General features: G+C 41.8%; 1 pseudogene; it reads right to left on the reverse strand.

Moving 5' to 3' along the window:
* Positions 1–916: 916 nt before the first annotated feature.
* Positions 917–20,242, reverse strand: LOC110530961 (annotated as a pseudogene).
* Positions 20,243–20,321: the final 79 nt, after the last annotated feature.

A 20,321-nucleotide genomic window follows, 5' to 3' on the forward strand; every position in this document is an offset into this window, starting at 1 on the left:
TAACACTCATTGACCTCCATACAAAAAAATCCTCACTTCGTGGGTCTGTTTTTGTGGACAGATTTTGGGTGCAGTAAAATCTCTCTCATCTCCGCTTACTCTCTTGGGAAAGTGGTGATTCTGGGGAAATTAATCAACTAAAGCTAGGAGGAACCCTAGATTGTCAGCAGCATGATCATCTGTGATAGTGTTGTAGTAAGTGTAATAAATGTGGCATAGTAAAGCAGACCTAATTTAAAATAGGTGTACGCTGTAAGCTTCACCTCAGTGAAAATAGTGTACAACCTCACTCATGTCGACTCAAGTAGAAAACCAAGAATTGATCAGTAACATGAAATGTTCTTTCTATTCAGCTTCTCCCTCAGCCCCAACTGAAGCTCACCAACAACCACAGTCATGATAACCACGGGTATGGCGTGACCATTCTTGTTCCTGACAATCTGTACAAAGTGAGTGAGGACCTGGAGCAGACAGCCAGTGGGGACAAGAACAAGACAGATCATCTTTCCAAGGCCCTGCAGAAACTCAGCTTGGAGATCACCACCAACAAACTGGAGTACAACACAAAGGGCGATGTAGGCTTGCTGCACAAAATGTGGGTGGATTCCTGAGTCTAGGATTGCAGCGTAAATGTGTTGTACACAATGGTTAAAACAAGTTGAAGTAACCAGACCTTTGACAGACAATTCACTGTTGAATGTAGCCGTTTGCTCCGTATCTTGCCATGTAACAGCTGTTACTACTTAAGTCGATTATTTTTCTTGCGTTCAAATCCATTTCAATGTAAAGTTAAAAGCTTTCTTTATGCACTGGCCCCATAAACGTGCACTTTATATGAACAATTCATTAAATGTTTTTTTCAAAATGGTGCTCCTTTTTGTGCCTTCAGAGTAAATGCAAAGGAAATCTGGCGGTGTTGGAGAAAAGTATTTTATTGAATTGATTTCTTTAATGATCATCTTTAAGTTATAAATCACTGACAAAATGAAGCTCATGAAATTAAATATTTAACGCTAACTAATCCAATGAGTCAGTCTAAGAGATAATACAGAGAATGGATGATCTATATAACAAAGACTTAAAATTGTTAAATTATTATATGTGGGCCAATAACCTTGACTTCAAAGTGGTGGTGGTGGGGTGTCACACAATGCACAACTAAAACAAAAACATCCGTAGACATTTTTCTAATATTACAGTCAAATAAACAAACATCATATTATGCATTTTTATATACAACATCCAAACATGTACCTGCTCTATTATCCCTGACACCCCCTGTATCCACCACCTACACTCCGCCACCGCTTCCTCTGTTACTTCCTCCTCCTCTGTACCCCTCCTCCACTTCCATCAAACCTGCCCATTTTAGGAGGACGTGGACCAACGCCAAAACTGATAAAGACAGAAAAATATGTAAACCAGCTGTATTTGGTTTTCAAAACAGACATACAGTGGGGCAAAAAAGTATTTAGTCAGCCACCAATTGTGCAAGTTCTCCCACTTAAAAAGATGAGAGAGGCCTGTAATTTTCATCATAGGTACACTTCAAGTATGACAGACAACATGAGAAAAAACAAATCCAGAAAATCACATTGTAGGATTTTTAATGAATTTATTTGCAAATTATGGTGGAAAATAAGTATTTGGTCAATAACAAAAGTTTATCTCAATACTTTGTTATATACCCTTTGTCGGCAATGACAGAGGTCAAACGTTTTCTGTAAGTCCTCACAAGGTTTTCACACACTGTTGCTGGTATTTTGGCCCATTCCTCCATGCAAATCTCCTCTAGAGCAGTGATGTTTTGGGGCTGTTGCTGGGCAACACGGATTTCAACTCCCTCCAAAGATTTTCTATGGGGTTGAGATCTGGAGACTGGCTAGGCCACTCCAGGACCTTGAAATGCTTCTTACGAAGCCACTCCTTCATTGCCCGGGCAGTGTGTTTGGGATCATTGTCATGCTGAAAGACCCAGTCACGTTTCATCTTCAATGCCCTTGCTGATGGAAGGAGGTTTTCACTCAAAATCTCACGATACATGGCCCCATTCATTCTTTCCTTTACACGGATCAGTCGTCCTGGTCCCTTTGCAGAGAAACAGCCCCAAAGCATGATGTTTCCACCCCCATGCTTCACAGTAGGTATGGTGTTCTTTGGATGCAACTCAGCATTCTTTGTCCTCCAAACACGACGAGTTTTTACCAAAAAGTTATATTTTGGTTTCATCTGACCATATGACATTCTCCCAATCTTCTTCTGGATCATCCAAATGCTCTCTAGCAAACTTTAGACGGGCCTGGACATGTACTGGCTTAAGCAGGGGGACATGTCTGGCACTGTAGGATTTGAGTCCCTGGCGGCGTAGTGTGTTACTGATGGTAGGCTGTGTTACTTTGGTCCCAGCTCTCTGCAGGTCATTCACTAGGTCCCCCCGTGTGGTTCTGGGATTTTTGCTCACTGTTCTTGTGATCATTTTGACCCCACGGGGTGAGATCTTGCGTGGAGCCCCAGATCAAGGGAGATTATCAGTGGTCTTGTATGTCTTCCATTTCCTAATAATTGCTCCCACAGTTGATTTCTTCAAACCAAGCTGCTTACCTATTGCAGATTCAGTCTTCCCAGCCTGGTGCAGGTCTACAATTTTGTTTCTGGTGTCCTTTGACAGCTCTTTGGTCTTGGCCATAGTGGAGTTTGGAGTGTGACTGTTTGAGGTTCTGGACAGGTGTCTTTTATACTGATAACAAGTTCAGAAATCCAGAAATCTTGCTTGTTTGTAGGTGACCAAATACTTATTTTCCACCATAATTTGCAAATAAATTCATAAAAAATCCTACAATGTGATTTTCTGGATTTTTTTTCTCATTTTGTCTGTCATAGTTGAAGTGTACCTATGATGAAAATTACAGGCCTCTCATTTTTTTAAGTGGGAGAACTTGCACAATTGGTGGCTGACTAAATACTTTTTTGCCCCACTGTATTTCACTACTGAAAAAAGTAATATGCTATGCTACTACTCACTGAGTGGAGTAGATCATACTGTGCACAAATGTTGATAACCTACACAGAATAAACTAATCCAATAATGCCACTACAAGTATGTATGGTATGTCATGTTTATCAGACTATGGCTGCTAGAGCTTTGGTCAAAAGTAGTGCACTGTTGTGAAAAGGGTGCCATTTGGGACATGATCTCGATATTTTCCTACTACCCTGAGCTGAGAAGTCAGTCGTGTTGATCTTACTGTAGATTGTTGACCTTGAGGTTAAGCCCGGATGCGGAGGGCTTGGAGATTTGGCGGATGATGTTGAGCATGCGCTCGTTTGTGGGGTCCAGCTGTCTGATGTACTCAGGGTCTTTGATGACTTCCACAACAAGGGCCTCCATTCCAGCCCTCAATGCAGCTATGCAACCAGCCACGTCATGAGGTATCTTCAGTTTGATCCTGTAAATACCGATGGTGGTTTTATTTGCTTGACCCCACAATTTATGCTTAATCTAAAACCCTTTTTAGTATTCTAAGTAAATATGCAGGAAAAAACATGTTTCCACTATTGCACCACTTTAAAGATGGTAGCTACACTCACCAATCATCCAGCTCAATGATTTCCCCGTTTGATGTGATTTTCTTGGCGGCAAATAAGATCAGCTGGAGTGGGCTGACTAGTGTCATTCGAGTCCGGATCTGGTGGAAAACAAAAGACGAGTGGTCATGAACTGTAGTAGTAGTGTTAACTGGTTGGTGCAGTCAGACTGAATTGTACACCAATTTACAATCATAAATTGTCATCGAACACTGACAGAGTGACCCCGTTAGCTCACATTTAAGCGCCTAAATAACCGGTACACAACCTATAGCATAGTAAACCTATGACACACCAGTATATTCATATTATGTAGACATTGACAACTTCTAATTTGAGATCCTACCTTTTCGCTAAAGACAAAGAACGGTGATGGGTAGGTCATGTCCTGGCTGCTGAAGGGGCAGTTGATAGAGCATTTATGGATGAGGGCATTGCGCCCCTCAGTGGTGAGAATCTTCCTCTTCTCCTTGTGGTAGCACACGTTGGGATAGGAGCCGTATGTCAGGAGAGAGATGACCACGTCAAGGTTGCGGTCAGGTCCAACGTTGTTGAACATCTGTGTCATCAAACACTCTTAGAAAAAGACAAAAAACAGTAAACTATTTCAAATGTGCTCACATAGCACCCTATTCCCAATAAAGTACACTACTTTTTCCCAGGATCCATAGGGCATTTGAGACAGACAATTTACCCTCAGGGAAGCCAGAGTTGATGAGGCTCTCCTTCAGCTGCACTTTGGCCTCCCAGGTCATCCTCAGTGTGGACATGTTGAGCTTCGTGTTCACAGAATCTGCACTCCGCATCCTCACCTCCAAATTCTACAATGAAGTTAACAAGCCTTTCTAACCTTCATTTTCCAGGCAGTGAGAGAGAATAGGAGCATTTCATTCTAATCCATAAGAGCGGATTGGTTGTTTTCTAGATGTACATGTTGCATGTTTCTATGAAGCCAGGACTCACCTCGTCCCAAGCCTGGAAGACTGACAGCAGTGCCACGTGGTCTGAGAAGCGGGTGCCAGCAAAGTTACGGTGCACGTAGCGCAAGCGCTTGCCATCGTTGATGAAGGGCTCTGGGAAGCATGACGCTGCGGAGATGGTGCACACTGCATCTCCAAACACTAGAACGCACAGCAGAGAAAGCACCTACTACTGAAACCATTTCTCATTGGAATCAAAACAGTGCATGTGTATAGCGATTTGTCAATAGTGAATAGTATCTTAGGGAAGGATTTTTACTAAATTCATGCATTACTTCTGATGCAGCACTCACTTGAAAATGCAGCGCATAATCATCATCTTTCCCAGCCGTGGCTCGATTAGAAGCTTTGCAAGGATCCGACCAAGTGGAGTCAACTCGTCATTAGTGTCCAAGGCATCCAGTTCTAGAGGAAAAATACTGAAGAACCGTAAATGCCAACACTATTCAAGGTTGTTGGTAATACTTACCACAATGGGCCTCATTTAGAACTCGAGGAAAAAACTAAATCTATTAAAGCTAGAACCTCAATAGAAACAATAAAGCGGTTACCCCACCTCTGTTGGCATAAAGCTGATGGATGGGCCTGGAGAAATGTAACCACTCAAATTCATAGACAGAGCTATGGATGCAAGGACTGACCATCCATGTCAACATTATAGTTTTATTCTGTAAGAATCAATGTGTTTAATATACATTCATTTATCAGTCCAAAAATGGATGTAACTACTAAGGGTTCTAGCTTTAAGGTCAAAGCTAAAATACTAACCTCTCAGTGTGTGTTCTGCCTCGATAACCGCGTCCAGGGGAGGGGGCTCGATGGCCTTGGAAAGGAAATGGCCAATGGATCCTAGTCTCAGCAGCTTGATGCTCAGGGCTACCTCATGGAGAGGAGTACGGAATATCTCAGGGGTCATATGGGTCTCCAGTCTGGAATGAAGAAAAGGGTAAGCACAGAAGCAGAGGCATACATTCTTCACTTGTGTTTTTCAAATCCAACTCATAGTTTGACATACAAGTAAGGGTAAGAGTGAATAAACAGGGCCCATATCCATAAAGCAGCTCAGAGTTGTAGTGCTGATCGGTTTAGCCTTTTATTTCATAATTAATATGTTACATGGAAGGGGGGACCTGATCCGAGATCAGCGATCCTACTCTGAGAGGCTTTTTGAATACAGGCCCAGCTGTTTGGCATCTCTTCAATTCAATGAAGGTTGCGGTGCAGAGACGTACTTGTCAAAGTGTGCTCTGCTACACAGATAAAACAGAGCCCCAGACCATGGCGTAGTTGGTCATGTTGTTGTGAGACGTGAACAGTGTCACTTTCTGCCTGAGAGAAAACACACCATCATGGGTGGTCATTCGTAGGGTTTAATATTTTGCAGGTATTTTACAAACGTTCCATCCCGAGAATAAATCACTTTTCTCCCAGGTAACCCGGTATTTCCTACCAAAACCGGAAGTGTCATTCAAAAGCATTATAAAGCGTATAAAATTGGCCTGGGTCTGGAGGTTGTTAGAGCTTTGAGAGAAAATTTAAGCCTGACACTAACTGAGCCATACATTAAATATATTTAATGAGCCCAAGCCCAAAAAATACCAAATGATTGTGCTGTTATCTGACTGACACACACACACACACACACACACACACACTACTGCACATTACGCACAACAGAAAAATAAAATCCCATAAGCGTAGCTAATTACAGTGCATTTGGAAAACTATTCAGACCCCTTAACCTTTTCCACATTTTGTTACAGCAATATTCTAAAATTTATTAAATAGTATTTTTTTTCCACATCAATCTACACACAATACCCCTTAACTACAAAGCAAAAACAGTATTTTTTCACACTTACATAGGTATTCAGACCCTTCAGATCCTCTCAAGCTGTCAGGTTAGATGGGGAGGTCTCTCCAGACATGTTTGATTGGGTTCAAGTCTGGGCTCTGGCTGGGCCACTCAAGGACATTGAGAGACTTGTCCCAAAGCCACTCCTGCGTTGTCTTGGCTGTGTGCTTAGCGTCGTTGTCCAGTTTGGAAGGTTGAAAATTCGTCCCAGTTCGGCAAACGCCAATCTGGCTGTCGTGTGCCTTTTACTGAGGAGTGGCTTCTGTCTGTCCACTCTACCATAAAGGCCTGATTGGTGGAGTGCTGCAGAGATGGTTCTCCCATCGGGTACTTGGCCACCTCCCTGACCAAGGCTCTTCTCACCCGATTGCTCAGTGTGGCCAGCTCTAGGAAGTCTTGGTGGTTCCAAACTTCTTCCATTTAAGAATGATTGAGGCCACTGTGTTCTTGGGGACCTTCAATGCTGCAGAAGTTTTTGGGTACTCTTCCCCAGATCTGTGCCTCGTCACAATCCTGTCTCTGAGCTCCACGGACAATTCCTTCAACCTCCTGGCTTGGTTTTTGCTCTGACATGCACTGTCAACTGTGGGACCTTATATAGACAGGTGTATGTCCAATCAATTGAATTTACCACAGGTGGACTCCAATAAAGTTGTAGAAACATCTCATAAATGATCATTGGAAACAGGATGCACCTGAACTCCATTGCAAGTTTCATAGTAAAGGGTCTGAATACTTACGTAAATAAGAGTTCGTTTTTTGTGTGCAATTTTTCGCTCTGTCATTATGGAGTATTGTGTGTAGATTGAGGGAAAACATTTATTTAACCAATTTTAGAGTAAGGCTGTAACGAAACAAAACGTGGAAAAAGTAAATGGGTCTGAATACTTTCCGTAGGCACTGTATATGCCGTCTTGGGTAAATAACTGAAACTAGCTCCAGTAGGTTAATCCTTTTGAGTGGGAACTGGATTACTGTAATGTATTATATGGACTGTAATATGCACAACGTTCAAACCTTGACAAAGGAGGGAGAGAACATGTGATTCTGGTGCAGCACATGCGGCCTACAAAGTTAGGCTAGTAAATTTGATTTTCATTTTGAAATACAGTACCAGTCAAAAGTTTATACATACCTACTCATTCCAGGGTTTTCTAAATTTTGTACATTGTATAATAATAGTGAAGACATCAAAACCATGAACTAACACATATGGAATAGTGTAGTAACCAAAAAAATTGTTAAACAAATCAAAATATATTTGAGATTATTCAAAGTAGCCACCCTTTGCCTTGATGACAGCTTTGCACACTCTTGGGATTCTCTCAACCAGCTTAACAGGTGTGCTTTGTTCAAAGTTAATTTGTGGAGTTTCTTTCCTTCTTAATGCGTTTGAGCCAATCACTTGTGTTGGGGTGGTATACAGAAGATAGCCCTGTTTGGTAAAAGACCAAGACCATATTATGGCAAGAATAGTTCAACTAAGCAAAGAGAAACGACAGTCCATCATTACTTTAAGACGTGAAGGTCAGTCAATCCTGAAAATGTCAAGAACTTTGAAAGTCTCTTCAAGTGTGGTCGCAAAAACCATCAAGCGCTGATGAAACTGGCTCTCATGAGGACGGCCACAGGAAAGGAAGATACAAAGTTACCTTGCTGCAGAGGATAAGTTCATTAGTTACCAGCCTCAGAAATTGCATCCCAAATAAATGCGTCACAGAGCTCAAGTAACAGACACATCTTAACATCAACTGTTCAGAGGAGACTGCGTGAATCAGGCCTTCATGGTCGAACTGCTGCAAAGAAACCACTATTAAAGGACACCAATCAGAGGAAAGACTTGCTTGGGCCAAGAAACATGAGCATTGGACATTAGACCGGTGGAAATCTGTTCTTTGGTCTGATGAGTCCAAATTTGAGATTTTTGGTTCCAACTGCTGTGTCATTGTGAGACTCAGAGTAGGTGAATGGATGATCTTCAAATGTGTGGTTCCCACCGTAATGCATGGAGGAGGTGTGACGGTGTGGGGTAGCTTTGCTGGTGACACTGCCTGTGGTTTATTTAGAATTCAAGGCACACTTAACCAGCATGGCTACCACAGCATTCTGCAGCTATACACCATCCCATTTCGTTTGCACTTAGTGGGACTATCATTTGTTTTTCAACAGGACAATGACCCAGCACACCTCCAGGATGTGTAAGTGCTATTTGACCAAGGAGAGTGATGGAGTGCTGCATCAGATGACCAGATGACCTCACCTGACCTCAACCCGATTGAGATGGTTTGGGATGAGTTGGACTGCAACGTGAAGGAAATGCAGCGAACAAATGCTCAGCATATGTGGGAACTCCTTCAAGACTGTTGGAAAAGTATTCCTCATGAAGCTGGTTGAGAGAATGCCAAGAGTGTGCAAAGCTGCCATCAAGGCAAAGGGTGGCTACTTTGAAGAATCTAAAATATATTTTGATTTGTTTAACAATTTTTTGTTACAACATGATTCCGTATGTGTTTTTTCATTGTTTTGATGTCTTCACTATTATTCTACAACGTGTAAAATAGTAGAGATAAAGAAAAACCTTGGATGAGTAGGTATGCCCAAAATGTATGTATGTACGTATGTATGTATGTATGTATGTATGTATGTACGTACGTACAGTGGGGGAAAAAAGTATTGTCAGCCACCAATTGTGCAAGTTCTTCCACTTAAAAAGATGAGAGAGGCCTGTAATTTTCATCATAGGTACACTTCAACTATGACAGACAAAATGAGAAAAAATAGATCCTGAAAATAACATTGTAGGATTTTTAATGAATTTATTTGCAATAAATAAGTATTTGGTCACCTACAAACAAGCAAGATTTCTGGCTCTCACAGACCTGTAACTTCTTTAAGAGGCTCCTCTGTCCTCCACTCGTTACCTGTATTAATGGCACCTGTTTGAACTTGTTATCAGTATAAAAGACACCTGTCCACAACCTCAAACAGTCACACTCCAAACTCCACTATGGCCAAGACCAAAGAGCTGTCAAAGGACACCAGAAACAAAATTGTAGACCTGCACCAGGCTGGGAAGACTGAATCTGCAATAGGTAAGCAGCTTGGTTTGAAGAAATCAACTGTGGGAGCAATTATTAGGAAATGGAAGACATACAAGACCACTGATAATCTCCCTTGATCTGGGGCTCCACGCAAGATCTCACCCCGTGGGGTCAAAATGATCACAAGAACAGTGAGCAAAAATCCCAGAACCACACGGGGGGACCTAGTGAATGACCTGCAGAGAGCTGGGACCAAAGTAACACAGCCTACCATCAGTAACACACTACGCCGCCAGGGACTCAAATCCTACAGTGCCAGACGTGTCCCCCTGCTTAAGCCAGTACATGTCCAGGCCTGTCTGAAGTTTGCTAGAGAGCATATGGATGATCCAGAAGAAGATTGGGAGAATGTCATATGGTCAGATGAAACCAAAATATCACTTTTTGGTAAAAACTCAACTCGTCGTGTTTGGAGGACAAAGAATGCTGAGTTGCATCCAAATAACACCATACCTACTGTGAAGCATGGGGGTGGAAACATCATACTTTGGGGCTGTTTTTCTGCAAAGGGACCAGGAAGATTGATCCGTGTAAAGGAAAGAATGAATGGGGCCATGTATCGTGAGATTTTGAGTGAAAACCTCCTTCCATCAGCAAGGGCATTGAAGATGAAACGTGACTGGGTCTTTCAGCATGACAATAATCCCAAACACACCGCACGGGCAATGAAGGAGTGGCTTTGTAAGAAGCATTTCAAGGTCCTGGAGTGGCCTAGCCAGTCTCCAGATCTCAACCCCATAGAAAATCTTTGGAGGGAGTTGAAAGTCCGTGTTGCCCAGCAACAGCCCCAAAACATCACTGCTCTAGAGGAGATCTGCATGGAGGAATGGGCCAAAATACCAACAACAGTGTGTGAAAACCTTGTGAAGACTCACAGAAAACATTTGACCTTTGTCATTGCCAACAAAGGGTATATAACAAAGTATTGAGATAAACTTTTGTTATTGACCAAATACTTATTTTCCACCATAATTTGCAAATAAATTCATTAAAAATCCTACAATGTGATTTTCTGGATTTGTTTTTCTCATGTTGTCTGTCATAGTTGAAGTGTACCTATGATGAAAATTACAGGCCTCTCTCATCTTTTTAAGTGGGAGAACTTGCACAATTGGTGGCTGACTAAATACTTTTTTGCCCCACTGTATACACACATACATACATAATCTAGAACAGGATTATCTATTTCGGATGCAATTTGAATTGAGTAAATAAAGCAAGACTGCGAGAGAGTGCTCACGCGTGCACTGATTTACAGCAACGATATTCAAGTTATTTATCCCGGGAAAGGGGAGTGGTCTAGGGCAGTAAATTCCGGTAACCCGGTTTCCACCATTCAACCCTAGTCATTAGTAGCTACACTCCCATACAATACAATGAAAATTTATCTAATTAAAGCAGATCACAAAGTACAGTATATCAAGTGAGAAGCACTTACTTGCAAGAGTTGATGACGTATACTACATCATTGATGGTAATAATGGTCTCTGCGATGTTTGTTGACAAGATCACCTGAAAAGGATAAAATATTAATAACATCAAAAATAAAGAACACATAAGCAACATTAAACACCAATACAGGAAAAACCCTAGGACGCCTGACTGACTGACCATGGTGATGTTTTCAGGCACAGGCTCAAATACACTTCTTTGCTCCTCTCTGGGGATCTGAGAGTGGAGCAGTAGAATCAGGTACCGTTGACTTCCTGGGTGAAACCAAATTAATAACAAGTCAATATACTGTTATCATTACAATTAGGACCAATATGGCAGAAAAACGGGAGATTTGAGACTAAAATGACGATGCATTTGTTGATATTAATACAAATAGCTTGACCAATAGCATTTTTACTGGTAGAACAAGGGACTAGTAGCGAGAATACACACCAAAGTGTGGGTTCATCTCCAGGTGTTTCTGCATGGAGTAGATGAGGTTCCAGCCGGGCAGGAAGACGAGCACGGCCCCGGCCACCTGGAGGGTCTCAATGTACTTCAGCAGGGCCTCCACCAGCCCAAAGGGAGTCTCCTTCTCATTCATCTGGGCCATGGAGCGCTTTGTCTCTGGGGTGAAAATTGGACAAATTATTATCCAATCTTCATCTCCTCCTTCCTCTTTCTATCATTCGGAGGAGGAATAAAATGAGTCATCTGAATGCAATCTTCTAAAAAGTACTCTGGAAAAGATTGAAACTTTGCTAGAAACACCTTAGACCTGTCCATTACGAGCCCATAAACTAGATCATATAAAAGGTTAAATTGATTTAAGAAAGTGTGCAAGCTCCATTTGACTGAGCTCTCCTACATTGTACTGGGAATGTGCGGCCAAACACCTCGATGACGGGGCAGTTGAAATAGTACTCTCTGAACATGGTGGTTTCGATGGTGGCAGACATGAGTATGATGCGCACTTCTGGGTATGTCTGGACCACATCCTTCAGCACCACGTGAGGAAGTCAGTCTGTGAAAAGTAAACAGTTACTCTATATATAGTACATCGAGGGCTGATTTCCCAGACACAGATCAAGTCTAGTCCTGGACTACAAAGAATTATCAATGTAGATTCTCCATTTAGTCAACTTTTTAGTCCAGGGCTAGGCTCAATCTGTATAACTGCCCCTACGGATTCTGATTTGGGTGATCATCAGCTATACGCACATTGAGGTCTCTCTCGTGGATTTCATCCACAATCACATGGCTGATCCCACGAATACCTGTTTCCAGCTTCCGCAATAACACACCTAGAAATAGATCAATACAGATCAATTTACGCTATACAGCGCCTTCGGAAAGTATTCAGACAGCCCTTTTTGCACACTTTGTTAAATTACAGCCTTATTCTAAAATGGATTAAATAAAAACTACGCAATCTACACACAATGCCACATAATGACAAACCAAAAACAGATTTTTAGAAATGTTAGCAAATTTATAAAAAAACAAAAACACCTCATTTACATAAGAATTTAGACCCTTTGCTATGAGACTTGAAATGGAGCCCAGGTGCATCCTGTTTCCATTGATCATCCTTGAGATGTTTCTACAACTTCATTGGAGTCCACCTGTAGAAAATTACATTGATTGGACATGATTTGGAAAGGCACACTTGACAGTGCATGTCAGAGCAAAAACCAACTGCCCCATGAGGTCGAAGGAAATGTCCGTAGAGCTTCGATACAGGATTGTATCGAGGCACAGATCGGGGCCCTGCAGCATTGAAAGTCTCCAAGAACATCATTGTTAACTGGCCAGCTGTCCGCCTGGCCAAACTGAGCAATCGGGGGAGAAGGGAGGGAGGCCAAGAACCTGATGCTCACTCTGACAGAGCTCTAGAGTTCCTTTGTGGAGATGGGAGGACCTTCCATCTTTGTAGCACTCCAGCAATCAGGCCTTTATGGTAGAGTGGCCAGACATTTTTTTTAAACCTTTATTTAACTAGGCAAGTTAGTTAAGAACAAATTCTTATTTTCAATGACGGCCTAGGAACTGCCTGTTCAGGGGCAGAACGACAGATTTGTACCTTGTCAGCTCGGGGATTTGAACTTGCAACCTTCCGGTTACTAGTCCAACGCTCTAACCACTAGGCTACCCTGGCGCCCCACATAAGCCACTCCTCAGTAAAAGGCACATGACTGCCCACTTGGAGTTTGCCAAAAGGCAGACTCAGAACATGAGAAACAAGATTATCTGGTCTGATGAAACCAAGATGGAACTCTTTGGCCTGAACGCCAAGCGTCACGTCTGAAGGAAACCTGGCGCCATACCTACGGTGAGGCATGGAAGTGGCAGCATCATGCTGTGGGGATGTTTTTCAGCGGCAGGGACTGGGAGACTAGTCAGGATCGAGGCAAAGATGAACGGCGCAAAGTACAGAAAGATCCTTGATGAAAACCTCCTCCAGAGCGCTCAGGACCTCAGATTGTGGCGAAGGTTCACCTTCCAACAGGACAATGACCCTAAGCACACAGCCAAGACAACGCCGGAGTGGCTTCGGGACAAGTCTCTGAATGTCCTTGAGTTGCCTAGCCAGAGCCCAGACTTGAACCCGACCAAATATCTCTTGAAAGAACAGAAAACAGCTGTGCAGCGATGCTCCCCATCCACCTGACAGAGCTTAAGAGGATCTGCAGAGATAAATGGGAGAAAATCACCAAATACAGGTGTGCCAAGCTTGTAGCGTCATACGCAAGAAGACTCGAGGCTGTAATCGCTGCCGAAGGTGTATCAACAACATACTGAGTAAAGGGTCTGAATACTTAAGTAAATGTATATTTCCATTTTTTTTTATTTCTAAAAACCTTTTTTTGCTTTGTCATTATGGGGTATTGTGCATAGATTGATGGGGAAAAACGATTTAATCCCTTGTAGAATAAGGTTGTAACGTAACAAAATGTGGAAAAAGTCAAGGATTTGAATACTTACCGAAGGCACTGTATATTAACATGACAATATCAAAACAATTCAATATGTCTTCTGCTTAGGGCCGACCTCATTTAGTCGAATGATCAATTGTTTGGTGGATAGGCTGTTTCTTAGTGTTCTTTAGTCGAGTATGAGCAAAAAAAAGAAAATAAAAAGATCATGGTGTTCAAGACACCTGTCTGATTCGTGCCCATCTGAGTGGACTGATCCATTGTGTAACCATGGGGATGGTACAGTCCATCAGTCTAAAACATGTGCTACTGAAATTGTATATGGTTATATTACGTAAGAAAAGTGAGGAGAGAGGAAACCAACTTAATTCTCTGGTATTATTTTTAATTGATTTAGTGTTGTTTACACTGTTCCAAAAAAACATTAAAAAAAAAAATATATATATATATAAAATAATAACCCTAGTATTTCCTTGATCTACTTCTTGTTAATATTGCTATTATTATCATCATTATAATAATAAGTAATGTTATTATCATTAGTAAGCTTAGTATAGCAGCCTTGTATAACCATCGAGCTGTAGGCCTCAGAGCACGTCCAGTTTAGTCTTAATACCGTAACTTACTTAGACCTATATTTCAATTATATAGGCTACTGTATCAATCAATCTTTTATTCATTCATGTTATCACACAGCATACGAGTCAATCATGATTTGAAATGCAATCAAGAATTTTAGTTTTAAAGTAAAATAAAGCGACCATTGAATAATTAGTGTACACAATAAATAGGGCAAAAGCGCTCCATTTCGGATATTGCATTCACAAATGAATGCAACTGTTTTTGATCTTTGCTGTAATAAAAGGTTTTACATCAGACTCTCTGTTATGCATAGAATTTATTTGGTGTTGTTTACATTGTTCGAAACGGTCATGAAAATGATATTGTAATCTAACAGCACCAGTTTGGCACACACAATATGCACGAAGCGTTTGCTCCTTACCTTTCTTGTTCTCCAGTACTTTCCACAACTAGTCAAATTTATGCCACACATCTGACTTCCCTTTACCCCCTGAGCAACCAGTAAACGTTCCCCCGTTTTGAGTTTATTTGTCACGTCCTCTGCATCCAATTTTTCTGTCACATGTATTACAGTGTTCAGAGTTTGTTATAACCTATTTATTGATGTAATTATGAAAGGCTAAAAGGTCAGGCCCTATTGGTCACATGCATGAGATGCGTACATGTGTCATGTAAAGAGAGCAAGGCTTGAGGGAATAGGGAATGTTTTTCCAAAACAACAAATTAGGGATTTCGGTAACAGTATTTTTCAGTCAGAAATGGCTGTAATTATGTTGCAGCTTCAGGAACACAAACGGTTTGTGTATCGTGATGGTCGCTGCAGCAGGGAATAGAGAGAAAAAAATGGGTGCTTAGTCACCCAGTAACTCGCTGTCTGAGCCAGGCCCGGCACAATCAAATCAATTGCGGTCAGACTCCCTCTAGTCATGTGTTTTTTAATTATTTCATCAAACAATTTGCTTAAAGCATCAGACAAACAGTGCATACAGTTGATTTGATTAAAACACATAGGATGTGTCTGTATATGGAAAAATACACGTTTAAACATTTCACAAGAAATGTTTCACTCTTGGTCGACCAAGATTTTATTTTGTCTGGGACAGCCCTACTTCTGCAATGCTTACATCCAGGCTGTATTAGCTACACAAAAACACCTAATGTATGAATGAGAAATGAGGATATGAGAGACACTTACCAACAGTGCAGAACATGATGCTGGCATGGGGCCGTGGGAGGATGGATTCAAAGCGGACACTGTACCCACAGGTCTTACCGACATTCTCTCCTCTCTCGTAGGAAACAAGCTCTGCAACAGACACTGCACTGATACGCCGGGGCTGAGAAAGAAGGGAAGGAGGACACTGTGATAAAGCAGTCAGTCATTAAGCCATCTGCACTTTTACATTCTATGTACATTCATGTCACAGAACATGTCCTGGACCTGTGTTTCTGTTTGTAATGTCTTTTAACGTTTACACACTGCCAAAATGTCCCAAGGAGACAAAGTCATTATCTTATCACAAACAAGGAAGTCCATGCATATTTCATTTTGAGTCTTACCTGGGTTACAATAATGTTACAGTCGGACGCCCTCCCACTCTTGATGAACTGATCCAGGATGTACTGGGGAACCTGGGTGGTTTTGCCACAGCCAGTCGCCCCTCGAATGATCACCACTGAGTTACCCTGACCAGCAGACATGTTCCCCCTCTCAAAATTCTTCACTGGAAGCCTATCTCACTCCCCAATGACCTAGGAGACAAGTTTTTGCATGTCAGTCAAACATAACAGACCATAATTTAACACTAAATCAAGATAATAGCTAGTAAGTCAAGGCAACAACACCTTCAGAAAGCTTTGATCTTGTTCCAATTGACAGGTCAGCTCATGTTGGAGGTCAGCGCTGATTTGCTCTGGGGTGCACTAGGGGGAAATGGGAATGATACTTTTAGATGGGATGGCAGGTCTACCATGACAAAATAGACTGCTTTACTTTAGAGAAAGTAAGGACACATAATGAAGAGAATAACCACAGAAAATACAGATATATTGTTGCATTTCTTTTAGTAAATGTAAAGCTAGAAACAAGTCTGTCTCACAAATGCTAGTGGGCCCTCGTCGATATTGCTGCTGGTCCAGGGGTTCCAGTTAACTTGCGGAGGGGGACCAGGGCACCACCCCGGCCAAGGTTTGTCTCTGGGAGGGCCCAAACACAGCCATCTTCCCTTGGATTAGGGACACTGGGGTACTTGGATCAGGTGGCGGGAGACAGGCAAAATGTTTAACTCAATCCTCATATTCAAAGTCATACTCAAATCAATCACATACAGTACCTTGCTTTTCTGTGCAACAGGTCAGATACTAATTGAAACTGTATAAAGGTTAATAAATGTAATCATATAAATTAGACTTACTGGAGGTGGAATTACAACACCCAGTTCTTGGGCAATACTCTTTAGCTGATGTTGCAGATCATCCACCACATTCACCTCAAAAGCTTCCAACTGTGAAGACACCAAGGTTCAACCCTAGGGTTAAAAAAGACTTGCTGCATACTTTGTTGTAATCTTGAGACAGATGTTGAAATAAGGTGAACAAACACAAAGCATACAACATGTAGACGTCGTATTATTAAACAAATGTACTCCAAAAAGTGAAACTATTTTTTTTTCAGCAGAAAAACACGTTACTTACAATTTCCCCCTCTTTCTTCTTAGTCATGTCAGTATGAGGCTCAATGACACCCAGATGGTAAAGTTGACGGACGATAGACAGCGCAGAGGACTGGGCCGCCAGCTTCTTGTTAGAGCCATGCTCGCGGGCAATTATCTCTACAAAACAAATTCAAATGTATTTCTTACTCGGCATGTGAAGTCATACTTGTCATCTCCAGAGAGGCACTAAACAATTTTGTCATCGCTTACATTTTTCTCCAGAAATTGGTAATATCGATTATTTCTGAGACTCATCTACAAACATTTAAACAAAGCAGTTTACGTCCGATAGACAATTAAGTTTGAGTTGACTGAAAAACTCGGTACTTCCTTCTACCAAGCTGTCTAACAAACAACTGCATCTCAGCAATAAAGCTCCTAAAGTAGAAGTGAAAAAATCCCATCATCCATAATGTTACTAAGCCTAGTGTATCTGAATTCAGAATGATGTGTAACTGTCATGCTTTTAGAGTTGATAAAACATGTATCAAACATTGGACCAACTGACCTCGGAGCTTGACAAGTCCATTGTCCACTCTGATGAGAACTTGAGGGAGCCAGTATGTTTTTCTGTCAGACTTCAATCAACAATCAACCTGATCACCACAGCCAGACTGTCCCACCCCTAGTGGAACAAGTAACACCATAAATCAAAACCACACAATACTCTGCCCATTCCGTACCCCATTGTGGATGCAACCATGTGACAACTTTAGTGCAGCCTAAAGGATACCATATGTCTTGACAAGTATAAGGTTGTGAATTCTGGCATCACATGTCCACTTCTTTTTATATTAAGAATGACTTATTCCAGTTGAATTCAAATAGGATCAATATTGTACAAGGTATTGGTTGAGGTCATAGATATCCAATAACTAATTATTGGATTATAGAATCTCTATGGTTGAAGTATAAATAGTTCCAAAATGCCTTCACCGAGATCTCTCAGGTGTTAACCGCACACCCACGAGGGCTCTGTCTCCATAGCAGTCCAGCAGAAAAACATACAGTCCACATAACTAATGTATGTCTAAGGCTCAGCTCTTTGGTTTGTCATGAATGCATTGGAGCAATATTCCTGATAAACTAGGTTACAAATGAATCTATAGAAAATCTCAATAACTAGGCATCCCGATGGGTTGCATCGTTGCCTGGTGTGGCGGCTGCTCGGCCTCAGACCACAAGGCACTACAGAGGGCCGGGCTTCCTGCCATCCAGAACCTCTGTGCCGGGCGGTGTCAGAGGAAGCCCCCCACGCGCTGCTGCTACTACTCTGTTACTATAGGTGCATAGTCACTTTAATAACTTTACCTACATATACATATTACCTCAATTACCTTGACACCGGTGCCCCCGCACATTGTACTGGTACCCACTATTATATAGCCCCACTATTGTTATTTACTGCAGCTCTTTTAATTACTTGTTATTCTTATCGCTTACTTTTTTAGGTATTTTCTTTAAACTACATTGTTGGTTAAGGGCTTGTAAGTAAGCATTGCACTGTAAGGGCAACACCTGTTGTATTCGGCCATGTGACAAATACAATTTGATCACTAGCCAATTGGAACCAGCCTGGTACACCATAGCTCAGGCTGGTTCCACCAGGCTAGCTGATCAACTTCCAGGCTGAAATATCCACCTGACCTGTTGTGGTCAGGCCCAACTTGGCTGTATTTGTAATCGGTTTGATTCTTCTCCTTCTGGAAAAACTGGTTCAGACGGGCTTTGGCATTCTCTAAAGTCCAGTTGCCATGGAGTCCTGCATTCAGATCTACCTCCTCAGACTCCAGAGTCTTGAAGGGGAAAATAAACATGTCAAAGTTTAAAATACAACATGTGTGAAGAACATGAATTACTACAAATGCATTGCCTATTACATGTAATTCAGCATAAACATAGCTAATGATAGACATGAAACCACAACGCTTTATAAATATTGTGAATTGACAGGTCCTACTGCCTGTGCCTCTTGCTCATCTCTCTTTGAGTAGTAGTCATTTAGATTGGCCCCACGATCCCATGGAGCATTGCTGTTTCCAGCACCTCCAGAATAATTGCCTCCACTATCACCTCCCGAATATCCCAAACCAGTGACACTTGGGAATGGTCCAGAAGGTGCATTCGCTGAAGCAACAGTTAAACATCAACATGAGTTAATGACACCACATAAAGAGAGTTCACAAAACAGACTATACAGGACTTGGTGAAGTCAGGCTAGTGGGGCAGCAAGTAGCCTAGTGGTTAAAGCGTTGGGCCAATAACCGAATCCCAGAGCTGACAAGGTAAAAATCTGCCGTTTTGCCCCTGAACAAGGCGGTTAACCCACTGTTCCTAGGCCGTCATTGTAAATAAGAATTTGTTCTTAACTGACTTCCCTAGTTAAATAAAAAATAAAACAATACCTTTCTCAGCTTTCACAACCAGGTGAGGTGCACTTGGAGGAAGACTTCCAAAGCCGACGTTGCCTTTATCACCCCCTGCTCCCCCACAGCTAGGCTCACTGAAGTCAGGTACACTTACCTATAAATATGAAAAGTATTTTTAATACGTTATCATCACATGTGCATGACAAAATGTTTTATCTTGAATGATAAAAAAGCATGAGGTGTAATATGTTAATAGCTGACCCCAAGGGCTTGGACTTCAGCTGCATTCATTTCTCCAGCTCCGACAAGATAATTGACTAAGTCTCTGGCAGCATTTGCCTGGGAATCCTTCTTATTGGTGGAGTTTCCCATTCCAGTGTAGTTGAATCCCTCAATAAGAACCTTGGAAAAGGTCAAAATATGAATGTTATTTACCAGATCATTGCTGATGCAGACACATTTTAAAGAATACAACTGACCTCACGCAGAAACTTCTGCCGGTTTTTGTTTCCAGCTGCTCGAATGTCATAGCTGGGTGTAAGTTTCTTCTTCCCACACCAAGCATACAGGAAGTTCTTGATGTCTGCCATGGCGGATTTGTGGATATCTGTTGGAGCAGGGTTAATTGGCCGTGACTGACCTACAAATAATAATATATTAACAAGATAGTCTTATGACAGCTCTAACAATGGAAATGTGTGTTCTCAAATATGGAAGGCAGACGAGAGGGGAAGTGAGATCAGATGGGACCATTCTAGCCAGTGA

This window comes from Oncorhynchus mykiss, chromosome 8 (genome assembly GCF_013265735.2).
Source record: "Oncorhynchus mykiss isolate Arlee chromosome 8, USDA_OmykA_1.1, whole genome shotgun sequence".
NCBI classification, from domain to species: domain Eukaryota; kingdom Metazoa; phylum Chordata; class Actinopteri; order Salmoniformes; family Salmonidae; genus Oncorhynchus; species Oncorhynchus mykiss.